We start from the raw sequence: 27,117 nt of genomic DNA, 5'->3' as shown, positions 1-27,117 counted from the left end.
TTCAAATCCTTCATGTACATGCATAGTACATAGCATTACCTGATAGCATTTGCAACAATATTAGCTGGTGATGTTAGAAGCTTTGTTTTCACATGCTGCTGTCATTATTGCTAATTATCATTAGACACCTTGGAGATAATTTTTGTTTTGTCCTGGCTTTTGTTCAGCCTGCTGTCTTGATGAGGGACTGAAGTCCTGCTTCAGTGGAACCAGGGAGCAGGCAAGTCCGTGAGCTGAGTGTTTCCCCCCACGTGACAGGTGAAAGGTCTCCCAGGCAGATGCCCACTGTAGGGCTGTGCTGTTTTCAGCAGACTTTGGGCTGTGGCATGCTTGGGGTGTGATGGGAGGCCTTTCAGCTCCCCAGACTGCTTGTGCCATGACTCACTCTAGAAAGCTCCACAGGATGGGAATGGGAAGCTCCAGGTATATGAGTGGTTTCAATTAAAGGTAAATAATATTCTCACTACCTACTTTCAGTAGTCATAGGAAATCTTGAAAGCCCTAGGTTTCAGTCTAGTCAGACCATTATCTGTAAAGAAGAATGGAGGCAGCCTGTGCTTTGGAAACCTTGGATCTCAGTCTGTTTTTATACCACAAATCAGTGTCTTGTTTATAGCTGAACTGATTAAACTTTACCTTTCCATTTTAATAGATCCTCAGTAATAGTTTCACTGAAATCTGCATGAGTAATATACAAAATAGGTATGACTCAGGTGGAGATGTGCGTGTTTCTGTGGGAGGAGGCAAACAAACTTCTGGCTTCAAATTTTTCTTAAAGCAAGTTCAAATGTGGACACTCTTATTTTGTTGGGAGGGCAAGGCTGATAAAGACCTGCTCTAAGATTCAGTTAACAAATTCCTAATTGATGACACTGTGTGATTGCAAAATGAGAGATGCAGTAAGGTCCTCTGTTGTAGTTTCTGGCACTCTGGCAACATTTAATTTCGATTTATGGAACCTATTTCACTCATATACAGTAGTTATTTTTTTACTTCGGGGTCTTCCCCAAGTAGCTTATAAAGAAAATAAATTATTATTACTTTTGAGGTCTCAAGAGAAATTAGGAATTTGCAGGGAAATAAATTATGCTAGTCAATTTCACATTCCTGTGGTTTGAGAGAAATCACTCAAGTCCCTAATACCAAATAGAAAACAGCTGAGGTCATATACATTACAGACCTGACAAACAGAAACACATGTTTTGGCCAGCTTTTTCCAAATAAAGCTCTGAATCTGGAGGTCATTAACATAATCTGTCCTAGTAGTGAGTTGGTTTCTAACTTTGAGAAATTGCTAATGAGAAAATAAGGGAGCCACCAGGAAGGTAATCAGTGGCATTGAAAGTCACACTAAAAACTGATTATCTGGAGTTCTCAGAGTCTTCATAGCTAACCTGAAATTCAAGCTAAGCTGAAATTCAAATATAGCTCTTTCCATTTGCTGGACTGCAGACAACCAGCAGCTGGTTTACAGGGGGTCTTGTACTGCTTTCCAGCTCTTTAGAAAGAACTCCCATCCTCAGTGTTAGAGACTATTAGGGCTAATTTTAGGAGTTTGATGAACCATGGTTTTCTTTTCATTTGCTCATAGGAGTTATAAATTGCTAACGATCTGCAGCAGAAATTAATTATTGCTAATTATTCCCTTTCAGCCACAGCTCAAATCTTCTTTTAGCACTGTGTGTGGATGCAGGTTAAATGGAGTCCAAATCTCATTCCATTTTCTGTCCTTGAAGTAAGTAGCAGATCCTGCTCGCTCAGTGCATCCAGATTGGCTCACTCAGGAATTCATGGGGTGAGGGGATGGATACTCATCATGTGTTCAGAGGCAGAGGGGATGTCTGTATTTAAAGCCTAAAAAAGGATTAAGGCTTTTCTTTTTTCACAGGTTCACTCTTTCCTCTGTGGCTTTAAGTAGGGCAAGGTGAGACTGATATCTCTTCCAAATAAATATATTGAGATAAATTTTGTTTATAAGGAGAATAGTGCATCTGACTTCATGTAAATGAAGGTCACAACAATATTCCACATATACTATGCAAAATGATACTATTTTCTATGCAGTCTGCTTATAAAGAGTTATGCTGTTACAGAAATGTATAACTTGCAAAAAGATGGAAAATAATTACATAAAGTGACTCCAGGATAACTGATGTTGAACTAGTAAGGCAAACTAAATGAACTATCACCCAGTCCGTGGTTACCTTGCCTAAAATGGACATGTAGCTTTCATCAGTACAGGAGTTTCACTGGAGGTGTGTATTCCCACTGCCTCTGCTGGGTGAGACTGTAGAAGAACAAAGAAACCTGAAAACACCTACCAGCAAAACTCAGTATTTTTGGGGGGACAAAGAGAAGTCAAAGTTTGTGGGGTTTTTCCTACACTGTCATAAAGTCATCGTCACTTGCTGTTGAATGAACCATCTTTAATGAGACTAGTGCATCCTTGCTGGCAGGATGATGTTTTCCTGCGTCAACTTTGGAAACATGTCAGATCTAAAGGCACTTAAAGTTTGCTGGTAGAAAAGCAAGTGACTCAATTTCTGATTTTCATTACATGCGTAGTGACCTGAATATTGAGCTACATGGTTATATGCAATGGCAAAGCCCTCTCAGCAGTGAACTTGTCACATTCTGGGTAGGCCAGCAGAACATGATCTCTTCATACAAAGCAGCCCTGAGCTGCTCTCCTTTCACTTAATAGTCCAGTGCTTAAAGGACTCCTGGAGTTTGCAAAGGTGTTTTGAATCTCATCTCTCTCTGACTCAGAGCTGGGATTTCAGCTAAAATAAGGTAATGATCTTTGAGATGGAAAGAGTTCAGGTGCTTTTCACAGTCTGTGGTAGAAGCAGTGATTCAGTGAGTATTTCTGCAGAGGAAAGTCAGGGCTACCAAAAGCCCTTCTTTCAGGTACTGTCATTCTGCAGTAAAGTTCCCCCTGGTGAATATAGGCTCCTGTTGACTTTAACCCATCAAATGCAAAGCTGCTTCTGCTTTTTTCACCTACATTTGGCAAATTCACACACATCTCACTTGATATCAGTCATTTGCTGGTAGGAATTTTGATAATCTTGTCTTCCATTGTGTTTGAAGTTGCAGGTTAAAAATCATCTCTTCACCTAATCTCACCCTTTTGACACAAACTACATAGATAGAATATTCACTTACTCAAAAGGACAGCATTATTATCAGAACGGTGACAGTGAGAGCTGTTAATTTCCACATCCTTCTTAATGATACAAATCTGCTCTAAAGAGTGATTTTGCTTCTGTGGAGCCGGCTCTTCTTCACCTCATTGTGTATCTCTATTATAAAATCCAAAGAAAAGAGTGTGCATTGGTCCTCCTCGTTATCTCTTGTAGTCTGGAAGGTTCAAGTACCAGTTTCTTTGTCAGAGGGCTGTTGGGGAGAGCAGTGGGCTTTTCACTGCCCCATTCAGCAGAAGGTACGATTGCTCAGGCTGGTGACAATTAGCCATGTGCTGGGATATCTCTGCTCCCTCCAGCACCTGCTGCTCCTCCACAAGAAGCCCGAATGATGGCCCTCCTACTGAGGTGTGCTGAAGAGAGTGGCTGCACAGAACTATGTAGCTTGAAAGCTCATCTGCAGTCTTTATTACAACAATTACTAAGGATCATTTGACTGTAAATGCTGGCTCTCTTTTCCTATGAAGCAATCAGTCATTAACCTTTGCAGTATCAAAGTGTTCTCCCTATGCATTTCAAGCAGATTAATAAACATGAGAAAAGAGCCCATTCTGCATGCTGTGATGTGTTCTTGCATTACTAGATCTGGATAAACACTGTGACACTTCATTGTACTGTGAGAGATTTATGGAGGAACTGCAGTGTGGGAGAGAAGGGGAAAGAAGCTTGTTCTGAGATGTACTGATAAAGAAACAAAGCTAGACAGTGAAATGAGAGCAACGTGTATACATGTGTGCATCTGAAAAGCAGACATCTGACAATAAGCTGACACGTGCCAGGTAGGAATGACTTCCAGTTTCTTCTGTCAAGTCACTGTGATTCTTGACAACTTTGAATCATTCTGGGAATAATCAACCTCAGTATGTGGAAGGAAAGTAGGAAAAGAAAAGCACATGCATGAAAAAGCTCTTTTTTTTTGATGTGTCTTATTTAGGTGACCATACTTCAGAGCATATGCTTGTATCTTGCCAAAGTTTAGTCCTGTATATTATGAGGTCCTTGACTATTTTAAGATGTTCTTCAGTAATATAATAATAATATATAATAAAATATATAATTATATACTAAAGAAAACAAGCAAACCCAATGGAAACAACTAAGTCATTCAGAAATAAAATTTCTGACAGTGTATAAAATAACTTGGAGGTTTCCTCTCCTCCCCCCAAAAAATCTTTAACTTTTTTTTTTTTTTAATTCTTCTTGGCCAGCAGGCCACAGCCAGTGATACTGTCCAACATGATGCCTCTGAGACCCTTAGGCTTTTTCTGGAGCAATATTCCTATGAGCAGTCCGAGTTAAGGAAATTGCCCAAGATTTCTGCTTGCAACAAGGAAGGATTGGGGATTTCTGCTTCAAAGCATTGCAGCCCAGCTGGTGGTGCAGTGAGGATGATGTGGAGTCCCTGGGAGCAGAGGCAGAATTGGCCATTACAGGTCATGCTACTTGCCAGCTGACTCTCACAGCAGTGCTGGCACTTCATCAGGCAGTCCTATAATGTCCTGTAGTGGCAGCCAGGAATCTGGGAAAACTGAGAGCAGCCTGCTTTTCATTACCTGATGACTCCTGGGTAAATAAGGAAACAGATGTGACAAGTCCAGCAGACAACACTGGGGTCCTCCACTCTGGATTCTGCAGCTGGCTGTAGGACCAGCTAAACATTCCAGCTTCAATCGGCAGAGAACAGGCACCAGCTTTGCAGCTGTCTAAAACAGGAGGTCTGGAAAATAATGGGCTTCCCAGGAAGTGTGAAAGCACTTCACTAAGCCTCCTGCCTAAGTGGTAGGACCTAAGTCTGGAGGTCCCCAGCCTGAAGCAACCTTTGTGAATGAGCTACCTCCACTGAATAGCTGTGGAGAGAGGTGCCCAGATGGTGTCTGGAAAACCTGCCCATTTCGGTGCCCATGCACCAAGCACTCTGGAACTTGACAAGTCACCACAGGGCTTGGCAGCTTCATTTTTCATAATTTCTAACATATGTAGAACTTTAGCAATGACACAATTAATTTAAGCCATTAGCAAGAGCTGGATTTGGGCCTTTGCAGAGCCAAATGGCTTAAATGTGGTTTAGGAAAATATGGTTTAGGAAAGGAACATTTTGTTCTGAACAGGGGTTACAAGGGACTAATCTAACTTGGGGTGTAAGCAGGCCTACTGCTGGGTGAGGTGCCCCATGTCCTTATGACTCTCAGTGCATGTGGGTCTTGGGGACACTCAGTAGCCTACTCAGGAGTCAGCTCTATGCAGGCAAAAGCCCTCTGAAAAGTATCAGACAGGGAGTTATTTCCAAGCATAATGGTGTAAAGCTCATTGCTTTGCCTCCTTTATCTTTATTCACATTTTAAAGTGTATTCATTCAGGTCTCAGGCAAGACCTTATTAATGACCTCCTGTTAGCTTCTTTCATGAATATGAATATCTTTGTGCAAAGTTTTGCACATTCAGCTTCATTAAAAATGTGGCCTTAAAAATCAGCAGCCAGGATCTGGAAGCTTTAAAAAATCTTCATGTGTATAGAAGAATTTCAGTTCACTTTTAATGTTCCCAAGTAATGGTTTATATTCTAAATTAATATACAAAAATATTTTCAAGTATATTCTATTGTGTTTTAGATATTATAACTAGTTTTATTTTACTTTCTCAGATTATATAAGTGTGTTTATATCGGATGTATTTATAGAATATACAGCTATTATGGCTGAATATTTAAATCAAAATGAGTCATTTATAAAGATTTTCTACTTTAGACTTAATTAGAAAATTATAATTTTCTTTATCAATTTCGTGTCTTACATTACTTTTATGTAACTATACAGATTGATTTGGAGAAAAAAAAAAAAGAAGAAATAAAACCCCAACAAAACCTCTCTGTGAGTTTCTCTATTTTTAGTCAATCTATACTGATTAGATGTGTTTGGTCAGATGTGTAATATGACATTGTTCTTCTGCTGTGACTAGATGAATGCACAGATAATCATGATATGAATCATTACCTTTGCAAAGCAAAATCCATTTTCTACTAATTCACTTCCTAAGAGAATTTTTTGTAAAAATGAATTGCTGAAAGGCAATATTTTTGAATATGCTGGTAGTTTTTAAACGTCTCCCTTGAGCAGCTTTAGAGACTATTGGCAGCTGATTCTAAATGAAGCAAAGGAGCTGGGGCTCTGAGTTGGATGCCTGCAGGTGCTACTCATGAGTCACTGGAGTGGAGGGTGATTAATTTGGAGAAGGAGGCCAACCTGGCCTGTCCCATCCCAACCAATTCCATAGCCTGAGGACTGACCTGCTCTGGAGAGCTCTCCAAAACACATGGAAGATGCTGGCGGTATTGTTCAGCTTGGGTCTGTGGTGAGCCCCTTTCCTGTGGAGGCTGACCCTGTTTGTACCATGGAGCAGCAGGTCCAGGGAAGCGACTGTTCCCCTGTGGCTCCTGGGACATGGCACCTTAAATGGGTCATGCCTTGGTGCAATGCATGGCTAATGGGGGAGCTCGTGGCTGCGCTTTAGAAGTGCTCTCCTGGTTTGGACTAAGCATGTTTTCTTAGCAAACATTTATGCTTCTGTAAATGCAGACACAGTTTAATGGGTGATTTCCTACTGAGTTCCTCATGAAGAAGAATGCCGAGAGTGAATTTCCTATTTCGTCAGTACTTTCTGCCTGAACTGTCTCCAATTTAGGGGCCTTTTGTCACATGTTTTTGGGTATGCATGTTTCACATGTAAATTTACCTTGGTGAATAGCCAAGCTCAAAGCCTGAGTAAGGTAATCTTGAACAAGTTTGTACATGGATGAGAAGATGCAGGAATTGGAGAGGTAGATGGTCTGGTAGTTACTGGAGCTCGTGAGGATCAGGCCCCTTTCAGATGCTGTGTCTGGTTTCTTGTATTGTGCTGTGTATGTTGGGGGTTTGTGCTTTCCTTCTGCCAAACTGTCTGGTCTGTCAGCCTAGGTTGTCAGATGTGTATAGCAATAGCAATTACTTAGGTGAATCCTCTGATGCAACTGGGACCCACTACCACAAGGTGTCATTAGACACAGTAGTTATGCATGAAATGGCAAAACCAAAGTACCACACTAGGTTAATGCAGGGAGGAGACACACATAAAATTACAGCGCTGATAGCCCTGTGATGATAAAGATGAATATCTCATAGACCTCCTTGAAAGCAGAGAGAAGTTCTAGCTCTTGTAAGTTATTTGCAGTGATGACAGGATCTTGTTTCTGTCTTAAAAAAAAAACAAACCAACAGGATTTCCTGTATAATGTTGAGGTTTCCAGGTGCCTGAAGGAAAGAGATGAGAAAGATTTTGGCTGTGAGTACACACAGTGGGGAACTTGTCACCTTGTGGTACATCCCCAAGAACAACCTCAGGAAACCAAGCGCTTGAATTAATACTACAGAAGCAGGGTAAGACTTTTGAATATCTCATAAGCACTTAGATGCCTTAACCTCCTATGGATTTAGCACCAAGTGATGTACTTACTGGTTAAATAAAAAAAAACAGAAAATCTGCTCTGATCAGAGAGCCAGAGATAAAGCGCACAGTAAGAGCTCTCCTCTTGTCAGCCCAAGCACATGTTCTGCAGGAACCAAACAGTGAACACAGGGGGAGAGTTTCTTTGGATGGAGAAAGTCTCAGCTGAGGACATGGGCATGAAGCTGGTTCTTATTCTGCCTTTCATGGAGTGAAAGGAAAAAAAAAAATTCAAACCATTAATAACTACAGGAAGAAAATTAAATAACTGTACAAAAAGAATAATCACTGGTAGAAGTGTGGAGTGTTGATCTTATGTATTTTTTGCACATTGTGGAGATCCTTAAAGCCTGTCAGCATTTTAATTAAATATGACAGCTTGACAAAAGGAGCAGCTAGGTGTGAAATGCATATACTGCTGGAGGGAGGCTTTCTGCACAACAGTGACCTGAAATCGGGAAGTCACTGACTGTGACCTTCGCTGTGCTTTGCAGAGCAGCCAGAGCTGCAGGCAGGGTTGTCAACTGTGCAGTCCCCAAAACTGACACACCACATTCGTTACTGCATGAACCAGGCACAGTGAGAGCTCCAACACCGCCACTTGCTGCTACTCATGCTTGCTGTACACGAGTAGAGAAAAGAGCTGACCCTGCCACTTCACAGGGAAGCTTGGTTTCCTGTTGGTGCAATGGACTTCACCTGAAAAAAATGTTAAGAAACTGCATTTTTCCAACCTTTTTCTGTTAGGGAAAAAAAAAAAAAAGGGAATTGTAATTGTAGGATTCTGACAGTTGTCTTATCAAAGACCAGCCTGTAAGTTCTTTCTGCTATTACATGGCTTTTCCATTAAGTACTCCCTTCAGTGTAAGGCTTCCTTGCTGCATTTCAGGCATCTCTATTATACATGAATTTTCTGTTCACTTTAATAAACCCCGTCACAATGAATTTATTTAGCAAAATGTGGATATTTCTGGTCTCTTGATTGTGCTTGCTTGACTATTTCAATTACAGGATTTCTCTGCTGTCAGGACGTAGTAACCTTTGACATCCTGATGCAGCAGATTCTGACCTTACTCTGTCAATGCAACTGACTATGAGGAGACTTGAAACCAACTCCAGAAATGGAACTGAAAATGCTTTAAAAGTTTCAGTCCTTTTTCAGATTTTAGAGAGCTTGATTATTTCAGGATTTTCAAGATGAGGGCCTCATCTCTGCTTTGAGAGCATCCCTGTGGGGAAGGACTTGGGGATACTGGCGGATAAGAAGCTGGACGTGACCCAGCAATGTCACTCACAGCCCAGGAAGACAACTGTATTCTGGGCTGCATCAAAAGCAATATGATGAGCAGGTCATGATTGGGGGTGATTCTGTCTCTCTTCTCCAGTCTCATGAGTCCACCTGAAGCACTGCATTCAGCAGTACAGGGAAGACATGCAGCTGTCAGATGAGGTCCAGAGGAGGGCCACAGAAATGATCAGAGGGATGGAACACCTCTCCTATAAGAAAAGGCTGAGAGAGTTGGGCTTGTTCAGCCTGGAAAAGAGAAAGATCTGGGGAGACCTGGTTGTGCTTTTTGGTACTTAAAGGGGGCTTATAAGAAAGATGGGGTCACACTTTTTAGTGGGGCCACTTGCAATAGGACAAGGGATAATGGCTTTAAACTATAAAAGGGGAATTCAGGCTGGATGTGAGGAAGAATGTTTTTACAAGGAGAGTGGTGAGGCACTGTAACAAGTTGTCCAGAGAAGTAGCAAATAAACCATCACTGGAAACATTCAAGGTAAAGTTGGATGTGCTTCTGAGCAAGCTGTTCTAGTTGAAGATACCCTTTCCTCCTCATTGCAGAGTGAGGTGGACTAGATGACTTTAAAGGTCCTTTCTAACCCAAAGTATTCTATGATTTTGTGTAAGTCTTGGAAAGCTACAAAAAACACAGCTTTGCAGAGCTCTGAAGATTTTGCCTTGTGAAACTCCTCTTGCTATCCTGTGTTCAGATCCTATGAACCAGTGATGTCACTTCATGAGCAGTACTGCTGACTGTAAATCTGCTTCCATGGTATATTACATTGTGGAAATATTTTCTTCTGTGTAATGTATGAAGGAAAACTGGGTTTAGGTTCAGAAAAAAACCTGGATTGCTCAAGACTAGGAAGTAGTGCAATAGCTTGTAGCTTAGTTTGGTCACTTCTGTGAAAACTCTTTTAGGTAAGAAGATACATTCAGAGGGGAATGCAAGTTTATTAACATCCTGAAAAGGAATAAGAGGTATTCTGTATAGGAAAACTTATAGTTGTTATACTTAAGTGAGTGTAATGGAGCTCTACTTCCATGGTGCAGAAATAGAATCTTCCATGCCTTGAAGGAATTGAAGAGGTCAGCTAATTTCTCACCACCACATAATAATTTCTTATTTTTCTTTATCTTTATCTTTAGTGGATTGCTAGCACTCGTTTTGCCATAATGTCTCCCTTTGCCGTTGGAGTTCAAGATGAACTGTGTTAGATGTGCAGACTTTCATCTCTGAGGGGCTGAGCCACTGTTACTGAAAACAGCAGAAATACTCATTCTGTATGAGTACAGACTACTGTTCCAGCCCATATATCTCTGTAGCCATTTCAAAAACTTGTACAGAACAGTGAATAGCAGTGTACAACCCAGCATGGGCAAAATCAAACACAGTGTGTGTTCAGGGGGATGATCAATAAATGTCTTGCAGTGGGGTGTGACTGCTTAGCCATTTTCTGCCTTCCTACTGTTGAGAGTTCCTTTTTTTGGGGGGGAGGGGACAGGAGAGAGGAAAAAAACTAAACTAAATGCCCACTTTTCTAGCTTTGTAGTAAAAAAACCCAGAACTGTACTATTTCAAACAGTTTCAGGTTATGAGTTTACCAGGATCATTTCATTTTTCAGCTTTTTTGTTGCTCATTGTAGAGACTTATTAACAGGATGATAGACCTTTTCATGCTCTCTTCTCCATGGAGAAGACAGCCTCTTATTCGGGCTCAACTTATCTGTCTGTTTGCACACTGGTCCATCTAAACCAAGGAATCTTTTATTGTATATTGGTGGTTTTGATGTATTCATGCTAAAAGATTTGCGTAATGTGGCTGTTGAACAGCCAACCATTATCTAGTATTGTTAGGGTATGTAAAATAAATACTAATTGTACCTATCTTTTCATCTGTTACCATGAGTACAGGTGCATATGTCGTGGTCTGTGATGAACTTAGAAATCACAGGTTGTCACTAGCCTGATGTGAACACTAAAAGTAATAAACCAAGGTTTTAGATTGTCCCCCTCCTTCCCCCCACAATTTTTGTTTTACTAAAGGAAGTTCCTGTTATGGTGCATCTCTTTGGAAAGCATTTATCTGGATCTGGGAGGGAATGGGTTATGAGAATATTGGTAGTGATCTCTCTGTATGCATGTAATCCCACTCTGGTTTAGAGGGCAGTGCTCTGTAATTATGAAGGCCATGAAGATATTTTTTTCTTAATTGTGTGTGCCTGGCTGGATTGATCTGGTGTACAAAGTTGGAAATAGCTGTTATCACAGACAGCTGATGGAAATTGCCTGTTGCATATACAGTAAGAAAGTGGTGGGAATCTGGTGAGAGCTCAGGTACTCGAGTTCTACCTTACCCTTCCTCTGGCTGCAGAGGAGTGTGCCTGTGAGCCTGCAATTTCTACACACCTAGTAAGCTGCTGTGTTATTGAACATACAACCTGATGTAATTTTCTTGGAAAAACTAGGTTATATTTTGACTCCTTTGCCTAAGCACTGCTGGTTTGCTGAGACTAAAACTTGACATATAATTTTCAACTTCTAAAGGTCATTTTCTATTCATTCCTGCTGGTAACACCTAGTAGAAACTTAAAAAAAATAATTTTTATAGCATTAGAACAATGTTATTGGAGCAATAATATTAAAAAATAAACTCTATCTGCTTTATCAGAACTCAAAACAACTTCTGAAAAGCTTAACATATACATATAGACATCTGAAAATAATATACTTCTTTCTTCTGCTGTCTTCTCAGGTAATATTAAATGGTGCAAAGCAAACCCATGTGATGTTTAGGAAAGGAGAAGACACATTTCTTCTGATGTATTTAAAAGTTACCATGATGGCATTTTTTGGGGTATTGGTTCTGATCTTGAACACAATGAACAAAACAAATGGGGGAGTTGCAATTTCTATCACAGTCTTTATCCCAGCAATGTTTGCAATAACCCATCCTTCTTACCTCCAAAATCTCTTCTACGTAGGTTTTCATTTGACTGGAAAGACTACAGAATTATGAACCCTAGCAGTAAATATTAGACTGGAAAGAAACCAGATCACCTTTTTCATTTTAGAATGGTATTTTAAACAAATGTCTGAGCCAGGATTCACATCACATGAAAAATGTTTTATACAGCTTGAGATGGTAATTTTTGTCTATTTCCAATTGAACTGTTTTCTGTCAGTAAAATTGGTTCTCCTCCTCCCTCCCAAGATTCAATGACTGAGAATATGTCAAATTCAAGAAAACTTTGATTAGGAAATTTTGTTGTTTTTTTTTTTTAATTTCCCATTTTATTTCAGTGCGCTCAAACTGCTTTGTACCCTCTCTTTTTATTGGTCTAATTAATTCTGAGGGGTTTGATACCTGCAGCATATTTTCATTCTTTTCCGGAGCCACAATTTACCTTTCCAAGCTATCCTATCTTCCTTTGCTCTGAAGTTAAATCATTAAATAAAGATTATAAAGGTTTAAAGTAACTCCCTTGATTCCCTCATTAACAGTATCCCCTTGCTTCTCCAAATCACTTTCAGTGCGTGAAATGAGAGGGAGCAAGGCAGCACTACAGTTCTGTCTTTCCTCAAACCCTGAGGAAGCATATGGGAAGGAAACCCAAGTTTTGCATCTCCCTACAAGCTCTTTTCTGGACCTTTACCTCACAGCTCTGCAGGAAGGATTGAAATGCACGTGAAAAAATATGGCATGTAGTTAGAAGCAACCCAAGAGTAATGATTACTGTCCCCTGCACAGTCCATTCTCAGCAAGCACAGCAGCAACACAGGAATACAGAATGGCTGAGGTTGGCAGGGGTCTAAGGAGGTTGTCTAGTCCAGCCCCAATGCTCAAGCAGGGCCAACTAGAATTGCTCGCTGTGTACATGTTGTCAGGTTTTTAGTATCGCCACAGCTGGAGACTCCACAACCTCTCTGTTCAACTTATTCCAGTGTTTGACCACCCTCATAGTAAATAAGTGGGGTTTCTTTCGTGTTCAGGAGTTTCACATGTGCCAGTTTGTCCCCATTGCCTCAGTTCTGTCACTGATCACAAGCAGCCCAAACTAGATGAATGCTCTGCTGATCCACGCTGTGGGCTCTGGCTGCTCTGGGCCCTGGAAGGCAGCCAGGAAAATATCATTTTGAAGTGATTTGAAACTCCGGTAGAGCGGTAGAGTGCTACTTAGAGAAAAACTGTTGGCTCCAATCCTGATCTTGCATGAAGCTTCTGCACATAGCTTGGCATGAACAAGATATTTTAAGTAGGCTGAACAGAGTCATTTTCAAGGCCAAGAAGGGAAAAATTAATAGATCTGTAGTCTCTTGATGGGTGAACCCAACTTTGTGTGATTTGAATTTGAGTTATTTCTTGGCAGGGCTAGAAGTGGTATTCTTTTAAAGTATCAGTTAGAAATCATGTGGGAGCTCTAAGGGGAAGGACGGGTCTCAGAGCCCACCTCCATCCTTAGCCCCTGAACTCTGAGGAGTGTATCTGTGTCACAGCATACCTCCTCTTGATCTTGATCTCCTGATCTTGACTGAAAGCCCTGAACATTCTTCTTTAGGGAAATTGCAGCTGAGGACAGTTTCTGGTTTGTCCCTAGAATAATAAACTTATATAAAAGCTGAAACCACCTTGGGGAATACTGTAGAGGAACTAGGGGAATACTTTGGGGCCTGATCACCCCCTTTCTTCCCATCTTCTGGTCTCTGTAAACTTGGGGATTTGGGTGGTTCTGTACCTTTACTGTTTTAATTTCAATTTATCTTAAAGCCTCTGGTCCACACTGGACTAGAGGAAAGCATATTGAGCTATCCAGGAAGGGGCTATTTTGCTTTTGCTGGCAGAAGCATATTTTGAAGTTTAACTTCTGATGATTGCTTTTAATTTTTTTTTTTTTTTTTTTGTGATAGCTAATTAACAAATGGCTGGCAGCAGAGCTGTTTCTGTGCATATTTGTCTGAATAGAGCCCTCTCAGCTCTTCAAGAAAACCTGGACAGTTTAGCAACAATTATATTTAGGGAGAAAAGCCTCATCTGCTGCACAGAGTTCAAGTACTGCGGAGTCTGATCCCCTCCTGCCGCTGCTCCAATGACATTTCCTTTCCCAGCACTGCTCCGGTGCCTGCTCCCAGTGTCTTGCATCCCTCACCTTTGTACGTCATCCCACCCAGCTGCACTCCTGCAAATGCTTTCCCCTAGCAGCCGAGCCTGGTGTTATTTGTTGCCGAGTGAGTCTCATTGCAGCATCCTCTCTAAGCACAGAGGTAAGTTGCAGGATTTATCCGTATAGGTTCTCTGTGTCCCATTGTTCTTCCCATGTACAGGAGAATAATTACATCCTAGAACAAAAAAATAACAGAATTGGAGCTTTTGTCCTTATCTCTTCCTGCCTCCCTGTTTGTTCTCTTCCTATTCAGTTGTGTTTGAAAGAGTTTTCCCGTAAACATTGCAAAAAAAAACCTCCTCTCACTTTAAATCTTTTTTGTTAAATGTTTTTTTAAAAAATCTCCACAAATTAAATTCCTTTTCTTTCTTTTTCCTTTTTTTTTTTTTTTTCTCCAGAAAGACCTCCACATTTAAAAGAGAAGTCCATTTTGAAGAAAGGAAAAAGGACCCCTCAGGTGTTTGAAATTTCTCGTCAGAAATGTTTTTGGTGCCTACAGTGCTCTCCCAAGAGTCATGGCAGCATTTACCCCTGAAGTAGCAATTAAAGATGAAAACTTAAAGTGGAATTGAACTTAGTTCCCAGGAAAAGTCTGACTCTCTTTTATGATTAATTCCACATATTGTTAGAGAAATAATTTTGCAATCCCCATTATTATAGATTGTTTTTTTATAATGGTGGTATGGCTTTTTGCTAAATTCACCACAGTATTGCCCATATTCATTAGGATTTTTTTCTCTAAGAAACATTCCCCTCTCACTGTCAAGCATCTAGTCATTGCAATGAATGCATAGGGGAATTTTTACAGATTCATTTGTAAAGCAGTATGCAAACCCCTCTCCAACAAAGCACCTTTCCAGCAGATGATCTGAAAACACTCCTGATATCTCAGTCACTTCATAAAGAGGAAAATAAGAATCAATTATTCACTCAAAAGAAACCTGGGAATGTCTGGAAGCTCATGGCAGCCTTTATTAAAAAAATGGCATCGACACAGGTTGTGGAGGAGGTAGCACTAAATCAGGGACAGACTTGAGTTGATAATTTGAGTGACACAAACAGCATAAAGCATATTTATGTGTGTTGTGTTTAGGTCATTTACCTCTCAGTGTGCCTGTTAGAAATGTTCTTGTTAAGGAGTACTGGAAAATATGGTAGCTTCTGCTGGGTTAGCCCAGCTGGAGTCACCATCGAATGTTATGCACTGCATGCTGTAGAACAGGGGCTGCCCCTACCCCATGTGTAGTTTTTTTTAGTTCCCAAGGAAGCCCAAAGGTATTTGAGATTTAAACCTCATAGATGTCGGGGGGGAGGGAGAACAGGAAGAGAGGGAAACAAAAGTCCCCCTCCCATTAAAATCCTAACAAGGACTTTGTGTGATAGCCATATATAAGTGGACATGCTAATGCATAGGCAAGTGGGGGCTGTTGGGAATGTGATGCAGATCTTGGTGTCTGCGCTGCTATAACTTGTTGTGCATGGATTTATACAGGTCCCTTTTCATTTATTTCAGCCACTCTACAGACAATGGCATAGTTTGTAATACTGACTTTTCCCCCACAGACTTCAGAATAATTTTCAGTCTTTCCATCATTTCTGGCCTACCATTCCTCCTCACCCATTAATGAATTCTGTCTTCAGCCTCAGTCTAAAATGCCGAGGAATGACGAACACAGTGTTCTGAGTTTTGTTTTGTTTCTTTTCATCACTGTACTTCTTTAAATTGTATATGCACTAAATAGAAATGTCATTTTCTAGTAGGCTTTGAGCAGAAACAAAGCTTAAGTACAGTATACTCAGGTTTATTTTCAGCTGAGTGGGTTAAATAAAAAGTAATCAGCATTTACATCTGACTACTGCTCCAAACCTAAAGCAAGCATTTCAGGGGCTTCAGAGTTGTTTGGTGAAGGCTGAGAGGTATTCTGTGTTCTCTGGTTCTGCAAACATCTCAATTTTCTGAAACAGAAATATCAAGAGAGCATGTCTTTCCTTACGTGAATTCTGACCTGTCTAAAATTCTGACCTGTCTAAAATCAGCAGCCTGAGATGCAACTATTGACTGCTTGTGATACAATCTGTATCCTTACCCACAGCCCTCTGCTTTCCAGAATAAAGGAGGTTGGGTGAGCTTAATAATGATCCAGAATTTTAGATGTTTATCTGGAAAGAAGCCTTTGAAATTCCTAAGCAGCTATGTGGGATATGGTAGAGACTCCTGGTCTGTAAAATATGATGCCACACATTCTGACTTAAAAGCTTTCTTAAAAATATAAAGTGCCAAAAACTTAGAAATTCTGTGAGGGAAAAAGGAAATCTGGGTGGAAGTATCTTTTACATCATTAATTGCATCCCCTGCAAGGATCTATTCCTATAATAGAGGGCATATGATAATTAGCATAAAGAGGCAAACTGCAAGTGAAAAGTCGATGGACTAGTGTTAAAGAGGGATATAAGTTTTCTTTATACTCAGTTGGGAAGTCCTTTTTTGAAGCGTTTATTGCAGAGTTGTAAAAAAATAATCCTTAAGGGAAAGAAACTTCACCAGGAAAATGATGCCTTAAAAGTTGTTTTCCACTGTGTTGCTTGTCTTTCGTCATGATAAAAATTTTCAGTGTGTTTCAGGGTCCATACTTATTTATCCCTTCTTCTACTCAGGAAATGTCAAAAATCCTCAGAATGAGATGGAAATGTCAGCAGTACCATTCTTAACAGGGATTACACCGTTCAATAAGTAATAATTTTTGTGCCTCATGGTAAGCACAAACTGGTATCTGAAACCCTGCAAACAATCTAAAGCAGGTTTTTACAGTCACCAGTGCCGAAATGTATACACACACACACAAACTTTCCCAATTTTTGACCAGTAATTATAATTAAAGCCAGTCTTTTCTTCTTCTCCAAACAGATAGGAGAAATCAAAATGTTGAGTAGCTTAATTTTCACCACAGGGCTCTTTCAAAGGCTTTGACATTTTGGATGGCAGCAAGATTTTCAGTTGCATTTTTCTCCTTGTGTTTAGTCCCTACAGCTCTAAAGGTATGAGAAAGAACTTACATACAACTCCTTTTAGCATGCCCTGTTTGCTTTCTCTGCTGCTCAGTTAGCAAACTTTACTCAAAGTAAGTTAATGTTTCCAATGCACAGCGGGCTCCAAAAGCAAAGCTTGATTTTTGGCCTTATTTTTTTTTTTCTAAAGCTGTCAGCACTCATTCATTCAAGGACCTGTTCTGTCTCTCTGTGTATATGCAACACGACATTTTAGACTTAGAGTCTCAAAGACCTAGGCACTATTTTTAGAATTCAGAGGGGTTACTTTAAAGATGATCAGCCATTTTGGTTTTTGTCAATGACAATTGTGATTTATCTTATTGCTAAATAAGGCTTTGCTTGTGGGAATTTGCATGGGGAGTCATCCAAGAAAAACAGGAGGCAGTGGGACTTGCATCAGAAGACAGGTATATTTTTGGGTAGTCCTTGTTTAGCATCTCTCCCTCACCATTATACTTGCCTAAACTTTTCAGGTTCTGAAGACTTTGGACCTGGGCTTTGAATAGACTCTGCCATGATGGGGATGAAGGCAGGCATGGGGCTGTTTGTAGCCAAGAGAAAGGGGATGAAGTGTGGAGGAAGCAGTCAGTATGTGTGCACATATATCCTTTTCTTCTTGCCTTTGAAGTCAGAGGTATTTTGTGTTCCCTTTCCCTATCTAAAAGCAATTCAATGTAGGCAGGTTCCCTGGCACTGTGGTGCCAAGAGGCACATCTATAAATTTGTGTACGTTTTGTTGTATGTGCTTTCTGTTACTTGCCAAACCCATGTATTTCCTGGGCAAGTGTCTGTGGTGGTTAGGATTCTTTAGGAAGTACATATGGAAACTAAAAAATGGATTTTGGGAGGACAGGACTGTGTCTCAAACTTGTCTTTAAGAGGTGTCGAAATAGGGCGGAAATAACCAGTGCAAAGTGCTCACTGCAGTGTGTCAGGAGTTAGAAACAGAAAATTATTGATGCAAGAATGTGGCCTGGAGGAATAAATATATTGGATAATCTCCTATTGGATGATTTTAACTTTGACTTTCAGCTTGGGGGTTAGAGAAGGGGGATTATATTGCTTACATTGCTCCGAGTTATTTGCCTGACATCGATGATGTTTTTCTGTGTCACTGTAGTAAAGAATCATGGGAAGTTTTTTCATCTTGGACAGGAAGAGACCTAGTGCTTCACATTTTAGTATCCCAGTGCTTATGAAATATGTTACAACTTGGCTGCTTCTCCTGAGAAGCCTTAGGAAGCAGCAGAAGTGGTTTGAAAGTCAGGAGGAGTGTTAAAGTCAGTACCAGTGTTAAAAAAGCAGTCTGTGTAAACTGCTTTATAACTTAAAGAGTTATGCAAAGCTGTATCTTACCTTGGCCTCATGATGTCTCATGTACCATCCCATCAGACTATGGACAAGTGGACCTATGAGACTGTCTCAAGTGAATGTAGGACAAGAAGTCTTGGGGGTTGGTGTGCTTGATGATGTTTGTACTATGAGTGAGGTGCATTTATTATTTTCATTTATGATGATGTATAGCTGTACAGTAAATATGTTTCCCACTACCTGTGACATAGTTACCCAGGTGGTTCTCATAGCCTTACAAAATTGGCTGCACTGTCTGGTGTGTAGTCTTATCATAAGTAGTGATAATTGTATCATAACATCTGCATCTTCAGCTTAGAAGGGGTGCTTGTAAAAGATGAGATTGTTAGCTTCTACAAAGGTAAAAATGGGATCTAAATTATAATTCAGTGGCTAAAAATGAATAACTGATCTTCCACATGCTATGCAGTTTGTAGTGTCTTTGACTGCCTAAATCAGAACTCCTTCAGTGGCTATATACCTTTTTAGTTTTATGCATGCAAATAATATACAGGAGAATTTGACTGGTACAGAACCCTAAGCTCTGGCAGGAGACAGGCAACAAAAGGTTCTGAGTGCAGTCACAATCATCTGCAGCCATTCCTCTAAACCACTCTTGAGGCATGGTGTGCTGCCCACTGTCCTCAGGGGTTGCGGGTGGGAACTGTCCACAGCACTTTTGTGTTTCAACACCTAATCCCAGATGGATCCCACATGGCAGGAGGAGGAGGGAAAGTGGAAAAGCTAATGAGAAGAGGATCTCAAAAGCAAACTGCTTTTTATCTAGAAAGGGCTTGATCCTCATTGCACTGACATGTTTTTTTGCAGTGCAAAGGAGGAACTGATGTGTGAATTAGGGCAATTTATGCACATTTAGAGAACTTTATGATTCTATAATTAGATGGGCATCTCTATGGAAAGTACATGTCATCAGCCTAAATAGCAGAAATGAGAAAATGGATATATTTTGTTGTTTCCTCTCTATTTTAGATCCAGCTAAATCTTTCTCTAGATTTTTGATCCTGTGAGAGGTTCTTACTACAATAGCATCCTATTAGAGGGATATTATTATTTTGAGGTGTTTGTGTTTACTGGGATAATGCCACTCTATAAATAGAATGCTTTTCACTTTGTTTTTAAAATAGTTTTCTGCTTTTAATGAAATAGTTTTTAAATAGTTTCTTGCTTTCAAAAGAGCAAAATACAGCTGCTACTGGCATCAGATTAATGCTTGCTATTTCATGATAACTGTAATTAAATTCAGCTAATTTTCCACTGCAATATTTATGGAAAACAAGGACCAGGAGCTGTAGTTCAGCATTTATGCTGGAGACTGTAAGAGCACAGGAAATAACTATGAAAAGCTATAGGACAAGGGCTTGAAATGGCCCACAGGGGTCCTAGAGCCTTCCCTTTGCATTGTACTGGCTGATGTGGAGCCAGTACATGCACATCCTCCCTCTTGCCTCTGTTTCTTTTCTTCTGCCATGGAAGATATGTCGGTCATTAGAGAAAAGCAGTCTTGAGCTGTGTTGCAGAAAGGATTGCTTCAGACTGTGCCTCAGCCTACACTGCTATGGAGATGCCCCTCTGACTGGGCAACCACCAGGAGGATTTACAGCCAGTTTGCTTTCAGTTTAAGATTTAAGGAAAGAACAGAAAAACATCACTTCCCTGAAGGGTGCTCTTTGGTGACAGCTTCTGAAATACCCAAGCTCTGACAAACAGATGCGATGGCAGTTCATGGATATGTTAGCAGTTGCAGCAGTGCTACAGCTCTCGCTCATCACATGGATATTAAGTGATGACAAGAAAGCCTTCAAAACTGCTCTTTTTCCTGTGTGGTTGTACCTTTCCAAACTGATCTTAGGAATTCCTGCAACCAAGTTTTTCACTTTATATGCCTCCACAATGGTGTTGTGGTCTGCAAAAAGGCAGGGAGGTAGTCCTCCACAGGTAACACGCCCAGAGAAACAGTCTGGGAGAGGCTGACTGCAGGCAAATGGTGAAAAGTGCTTGCACACCACGACTGACTCACTTTGGTTTTACTAACAGTTTTTTTTGAATGAACACTATGTACATGTAACAGCACTGTGTATCTATCTCAAGCATGAACACAAAGTCTGTTGCTCAAAGAACAAATATCACAATAGACTATTGGGATGGAAAAGTGAACACTAACCTTGCCAAACAGCCATGGGGGAAATATAAACAATACCCTCTTCCACCAATCATCATCAGCTGTGCTTAAACATTAGTGGTACGTTTCCCAAGCTCAGAGCTCCAGGGTGTGATCTGTAAGCAAGTCTTTGACCTGGCCTCACCCAAAATACAAGTTTTATCTGTTGTACAAAACATGAATGCATGCCTGGGTTTGAAATGCCAGAGTACATACAATTTGAGGCATACGCCTGAGACCTGCCTGTTGTAAAATGTCATCCAGAGCATGCCTGTAAGTATACAGAGGAATGCATAACTCTGGTTACATCCCAGGTGAATAGTTGGTCATGCAGCCGGAGAGATGCCAGGGCATATTGTGTTTGAACATTTCCATAAGAAGCGATAGAGGCTATGGGGTCTGAAAGGCTGCTGAAGTAGTCTATGGTTGCTGTCTCCCAGCTACCAATTCTTTCTCAGTGTTTCATTGAAGATGGTTCAGTGGTTCAAATGTAACTTAAGCCTTGGAACACCTTGGTTAAATTTCAGCTTTGCAGTAGATTTGTAGGTACCAGTTACCCCAGTGTAATGTCAGGATCAAAGTAAACATGCATAAAATGTTTTACTGGGCTATTTCCTCATCCAGACAAAAACATCCCCTCTAGAGGACAAAAAAACCCCACCCATACCCACAATATTTTTTATAATCCTGAAAGGTGTAGAATAGAATATTTAAATTTTTACTTTCAGTCTTAGAAGCTTTTTTTCAGTGCCCTACTTTTTCATGCTTTTTTTATATTGTTGTTGTGTGCAGCTAAGGGAGAAGAGTTTGTTTGTCTTCTTCAAGTTTATTTGGAGCTTTTTATTGACTAATGCCTTTTGTCACAAGTGACAGTGAAGTACTTGTTTGGTAATAGAGATCAATGGAGATGAAGGTGACATTTCAGAGCAGCATTTTAAAATTAATACACTGCTGTTTATCTGACCATGGAACCTAGGAATACTGGCTCACAGTCTAAGAGCATCATGACCCTGTAACTCCTCTCCCTGCTCTCCTCCTCCTCGTGAAACACACATTTACTTTTTATGTTGCTCTTCTCCAATCCAGCACATTTCAAATTTCTTCTTGCCTATTCTAGAAAACTTGTCAGTCTCTAGTCCTGTGAATTCTTTATCAATCAACAGACTTCTCACACTACCAGTGGCTTTTAGTGCCCGTCGGCTGAGGTAAGGCTTTATCAGCAACAGATCAGTGACTTGCTTCCCCAGGGTAACGGAACATTTTGATTTTGCAGGGAGAGAGCCTTTAGAGATGGGGAGGTCCAAGGTCATGAAAGGTGTCACTTCCTTTTATTTTGTACTGGGAAAAGTGTGGTGTTGGCACTGAGCAAATTAAGGAAGTGTGATTTCATGCTTAATCTCTCTCTACAAATTCAAATACAGATAAAGATACTTGTGGAAAGTGCTGAAGTGGTAGACAGTTAAGAACTTAAGGCCCCTTTTCACTCATAGAAGAGGTACAGTAGAAGCTAGTTGTTGTCCTACATTATATACTGAAGCAATCAGTTTCGAGTATATAGTATCATTCAATTCCCAAACACATTTAGGATTTAATCCATATCTTCTTTGCTAAGAAATTGAGGAAGGGTGGCAGTTTTCAACTCTGCAGCGATCTGAGACCACTGTATACTCAAATCTTTCAAAGCAGCTGCTAAATTAAAGCACTACCAATGTTGACTGGATTTGAGTAAATGTTTACTACCTTGCATCCAATTACTCCTCTCTCGCTACACATAAGCTTTACCATCTGTGTCCAGAAGTACTGGCTTTCATGGTCTGTTTGCTTGACATCCAGCACTTAATTCTGGAATAAGAAGGTCAATTCAGATAATGCATTATGCAATTACATATAAACCATGATCTCAGTAACTTCTGTACATAAATGAAATGAAAACATATTAATAACTTACGATACACTCTGCCAGGTTGTCTTGCATGATGTCATGGCAATGAGTTTAGTACAGACCAAGCAAAACAAAAGACAGATTGCTTTCCCAGAATTTGCTTGGATAATGGAGAAAAATCCACCCTGATCTAAGCTAGCTCCAGCAGTTTCTCAGAAATATTAATGTTTCAAGCTCTCATGCCTTTAATAAAGTAAAATATAATTTATTTCAATGAAAAACAAATTCTCCATTTCTCCTCTTCTGGCATTTGGTGCAGCTGATAGCTACAGTAGTAGTTTCAAGCAGAGCATGCTGAGCTAATTATGTTTCTTGATTTCTTGATTGCTAATGTGGTATTTGAGAATCAGTTATTCTTAAATGTCAGTTTGAGAATCATCCTTAGCAGTCTGAATCCCCTAAATGAAGGTCTTGTTTTACCAATATTCCCAGTAAAGAATTACTCTCTCTACTGCTTGTCTGGCAAGTGAGACAAATAACAATTTCCAAAGGCTGTATTTTTTCTGCACCACATTCAATTGGTGGGCGCATGGAGACATAGAAACATTTTCATTAATGCTTCATTATTAATCGGTGAAAGATGGATGCAGCACTTGAGGGAACTACTGAATGGTGAATTCCCTAAACAATTTACTGTAGCTTCCTTCAAAGAAGCAGCTCTTTGAAACAATGGACAGCCTTATTAGTGTGACTATTGCAACAGCACAATGACAATGAGCTCTTCTTTTAATGTGCTTGTTATCCTGATAACTGTAAAATATTTGGTAAGGAAATGCAAATAATTGAGCTTTTTTTTTGTGGTTTTTTTTTGTTTGTTTGTTTTTGTGGGGTTTTGTTGGTTTTTTTTTCTTCCTCAATTTTGCTAAGGTTCTCTTGGCACAGTATTCATAAAATTTTTGGATGATGCATCGCATAAATATTACCGTCATATTTTTAGTAAGTTTCCTCTTAATATTCTGTTTGTTAAAATACTTCATCTGTTCTTTGGTTTTATATGTATGTTTCAGTATTGCAACACAATAGTAATTAAGCCTGGGTTTCAACTTAAACAGAGACGTTTCCAGACATCCTGCAGTGAGGGTCTACCATGAGGAATCCTCCCCCTTGGAGGAGGAAAGCCTCACTGACTGCTGTTCAGAAAACCAGCAGCTTTTATTTCTAAACTTGCCCTAGGCTTGCAGCTGAGAATTGTGCAAGGTCTCAAATAACAATAGCAATGACTCTGAGGTACAGAGCCATATCTGTATGGCAAAAGGGGAGGGAGTGAAAATGAGTCCCCGATTGCTGTCATGAAAGTACATGAATAAAGTTTTGAACAGAAATCTGTATGTGTAACTTGTTTTCCAGTCTTTGCTATAAATCTGCCTATTTGGGAGTCTGTAAGGATTGGTCATGGGAATAGTGAAAGAATTCAATTACTCTTGTAGGCAGAACTCTTCATTTTTACAAACTTTTCAGAAAATACCTTGATTACTTACAGAAATCTTTTCTCACTGCAAGGAAAGAGCCTTTGTGCTACCACCAGCAGTAATAGAGATGATGGGGGAAGCAGAGACTTATGCAGGAAACAGGCCATACTTCTTTGCTGCCTTAGTTGCATTGGCACCTCTAGGCAATAACAGATTGATGGGATGTGACAGATGGAGCTGTCATAAAACAGTAAACCACAGGGGTATTACTCCTTGTGGTCCTGATGTACACCAAATCCCCCTTCTCTGCCCATCAGTTAACCAGCTAGCAGCATAGCTCTGCAGTCTGGAATACAGTCACAGTCTGCCTGGGCCAGACAGGGTGAGCTCTGCCTTTTTGCAGGAGATCATGGCCTGAGTTTAGGGTTATCCTGGCATCACAAGTGAAGGTGATGGCCAAAGTAGCTCTTCAACATCTCGTGCACATTACTGGATGCTGAAGACAGAAGAATCTACTCTTCAGTCTCAGTTTATCCCAATGCAGCTTCCTGAAACTTTAGCTTGTCTCTTGGTTAAGCTATGTTTCTCAAACACTGCTGTTTGCTCCTCTTGTGTGTCTCTAGTTGGGTGCTACCTGACTTGCTTTATTTCTTCTCAGCTGATTCTTGTAAGCATCTTGGTTTCCTTGGGAGGATTTTTTCATACTGAGATTTGACATGGGGGAAGTATCCCATTATCCTGTTGCTCAGTCAAGTAATGTTCAGGCATGAAATGCCCACTTCTGCAGATCTGTAACCATTTTTATCTCTTTGGATGAAAATATTTGGGAGTGGAGAAACTGAGGAATGCAGTTAAATTGAAAATATGGCAGTCTATTCTCATCCAACATGGTATAAAATTGACTGAACGAAAATAAAATAGCACATCTTTTTGCTTAGTTTTGTCTCTCATAGGATTTACTTTCTCAGCAATGAAAATCAAATCAGACACATCCATGAGACCATTTACTGCTTTCAGCTCAAATGGGAAGGACAGCAGGTAAGAACTGGTATATTTATTTTCTGTTTAATTCTCAGGAGCAAGTTACAAACCTGGGACTTATCATGACTGACATAGCAAGTCTTTAGATAATTACATGGAAAACCCTTTTATTGAAACATCTGTGTTAAAATGTGCATGCTAAACAGAATTTTAATAGGCTGTGAGTCTAACTCTCTAAGCTTTAATTTGGTAGCAGCGAAACTTAAAGCATTTTCAGCATTATTTCAAAAACACTTTAAACAAATCTCATTACAGGTCAAGAGTTTTTGGAGAGACATTATCTTGCTTTCCCATCAAAGCAAATGTTTGACAAAACTCTTGTTATGACATAAAGCATATGCACAGTTTCAAACTATGATGTCTGTGAGTCCTCTTTAGTTTCACCCTACCCCTCCAGTTCCCTCTTCCCCTTTCTGCCAGGTCATCAACTCTTTCCTTTCACTCTAGTTCCTCTAGCATATCTTATTTATTTCCCCTGGCTGAAGATGGATCAAGCCTCCATGTAGTTATTTTGATGCTTCACCAAGCATTACCCTTCCAGGTATCTTAGTCAGCTAAGTTGCAGCCTGCAGACTTTTGGTCTTTTCCCAGGCCTGTATCCCAAGAAGTCCTGGTCTCATAGACTATTCTGACATTAGCAAATGAGTACAGCTCAAAGCACCAAATCTGCAAAGGACAGCAGTTGGTATACAGCTGCTGGATGACATCCAGACACTACATGTTTTAGAAGATTTTGCTTTGGGCAAGTTCTAGTCTGGTCCTGTGGTGACCAGCTGAAGCACACCTTTCAGTTTAAAGCAAACATAGGTGCCCCACGTCATTCCCGGCTTTGCACTTAAGTATCTGTTCTTTCCATTATCCTTTCATCTGGTCAAGGGGGCTTTTTCTATTTCCCAGGTCCTGTTTATTTGCACTTAATGAGTGTATCCCTTCCTGATGTGAACTTTCCTGGCTTAATCTTTCTTCTCCCCACTGCCTGAATTGCCACAGGAAGAGAAGGATATGCCCTTCTAGCTTGACACTTGTCAGGAAAGTCCTCAAACCTCATGAATACAGGGAAAAAGGTATAAAATGTTTACATATGGCAAGAAGAGTCAAGGATCGTTGGGAACTGTGCCTTGTGTGAAAGTCACAGCGTCATCATTCTTTATGGGTTACAGCCATATTCAGTTATTTTGCTTTTCTGAACAATTGTTGAAATCTTTTGATGTATGCCATATAACAATTTTGTTCTTATTTCTTTGTCTTTAGTTTCCTAACCACATATTGTAAATTTGTGAAACAAAGCTTTCAAACCTCGAAACAAAATTTCTTCCTTTTCTTTGGTTCTGCTTGTGGGAATGGAAGATTTATATGACTCAAAGAAACATATTCTGCAACAACCATTAAATAAAACTCACAAAGTGGCATCACTGTGTAAAACATATACACATTACATTTAGTGCATTAGCCAATATCCAAAGAAAACCGAGGGACAAAAAAATAGGCATTTTTTGATGAAATCTACTTCTAAATAATACCTTTCATATGAAGAAAAAATTTTCTGAATCATCACTTTCATACAGAGATGCAACAGGAGGCAATTATAAAAACATGTAAGTTAAAATAACCTCTAGCTTTCCACGCATAACAGAAACCAATTAGAAGTATTAAAACTTATTAGGCCAATACTCGCCATGAGACAATGACAATCAAAATAGTCATAGACAAGAAAAACCATGTATCATCTTCTTATGAGTAAGATTTTTTAAATCTGTATTGATTTTCTGTAGTTAAATTTTCTTTGTGGCCAAAGAGGCAATGAGAAATAAAAAACAGACTTGATCCTTGTCTCAAGGAGTCTCCAACTGTAAGTGCTAGGTCTTACATTGGCTTACACACATAAATAAATAAAATATCAGGTTGAATTGTTTGCTGTGTAAAAGAGTTATTCCTCCTGGGGTGAATTCTTTGGGAGAGGAATGATGCACTGGATGCACCTTGCAGGGGTCATGCACAGCCCAGCAGTACAGCTGCTCC

At 40.0% G+C, this 27,117-nt stretch overlaps 1 long non-coding RNA gene across 2 annotated transcripts in view; it reads left to right on the top strand.

Moving 5' to 3' along the window:
* Window positions 1-26,384, top strand: part of LOC133267333 (uncharacterized) — a 53,482-nt gene extending 27,098 nt beyond the window's left edge. For both annotated transcript variants that reach the window (XR_009742748.1, XR_009742746.1), the window contains exons 2-3: window positions 25,026-25,095; window positions 26,089-26,384. This is a non-coding gene — a long non-coding RNA (uncharacterized LOC133267333). The remainder of the gene's footprint in view (window positions 1-25,025; window positions 25,096-26,088) is intronic.
* Window positions 26,385-27,117: the final 733 nt, after the last annotated feature.

The sequence above is a fragment of the Pezoporus flaviventris genome, unplaced genomic scaffold, assembly GCF_033815535.1.
Source record: "Pezoporus flaviventris isolate CSIRO_AGI_PZ_B2104156 unplaced genomic scaffold, CSIRO_AGI_Pfla_v1 ptg000001l, whole genome shotgun sequence".
Classification (NCBI taxonomy): domain Eukaryota; kingdom Metazoa; phylum Chordata; class Aves; order Psittaciformes; family Psittacidae; genus Pezoporus; species Pezoporus flaviventris.
Note: the sequence above shows the minus strand (reverse complement) of the source record. Positions and strands in the feature narration are given on the sequence as shown.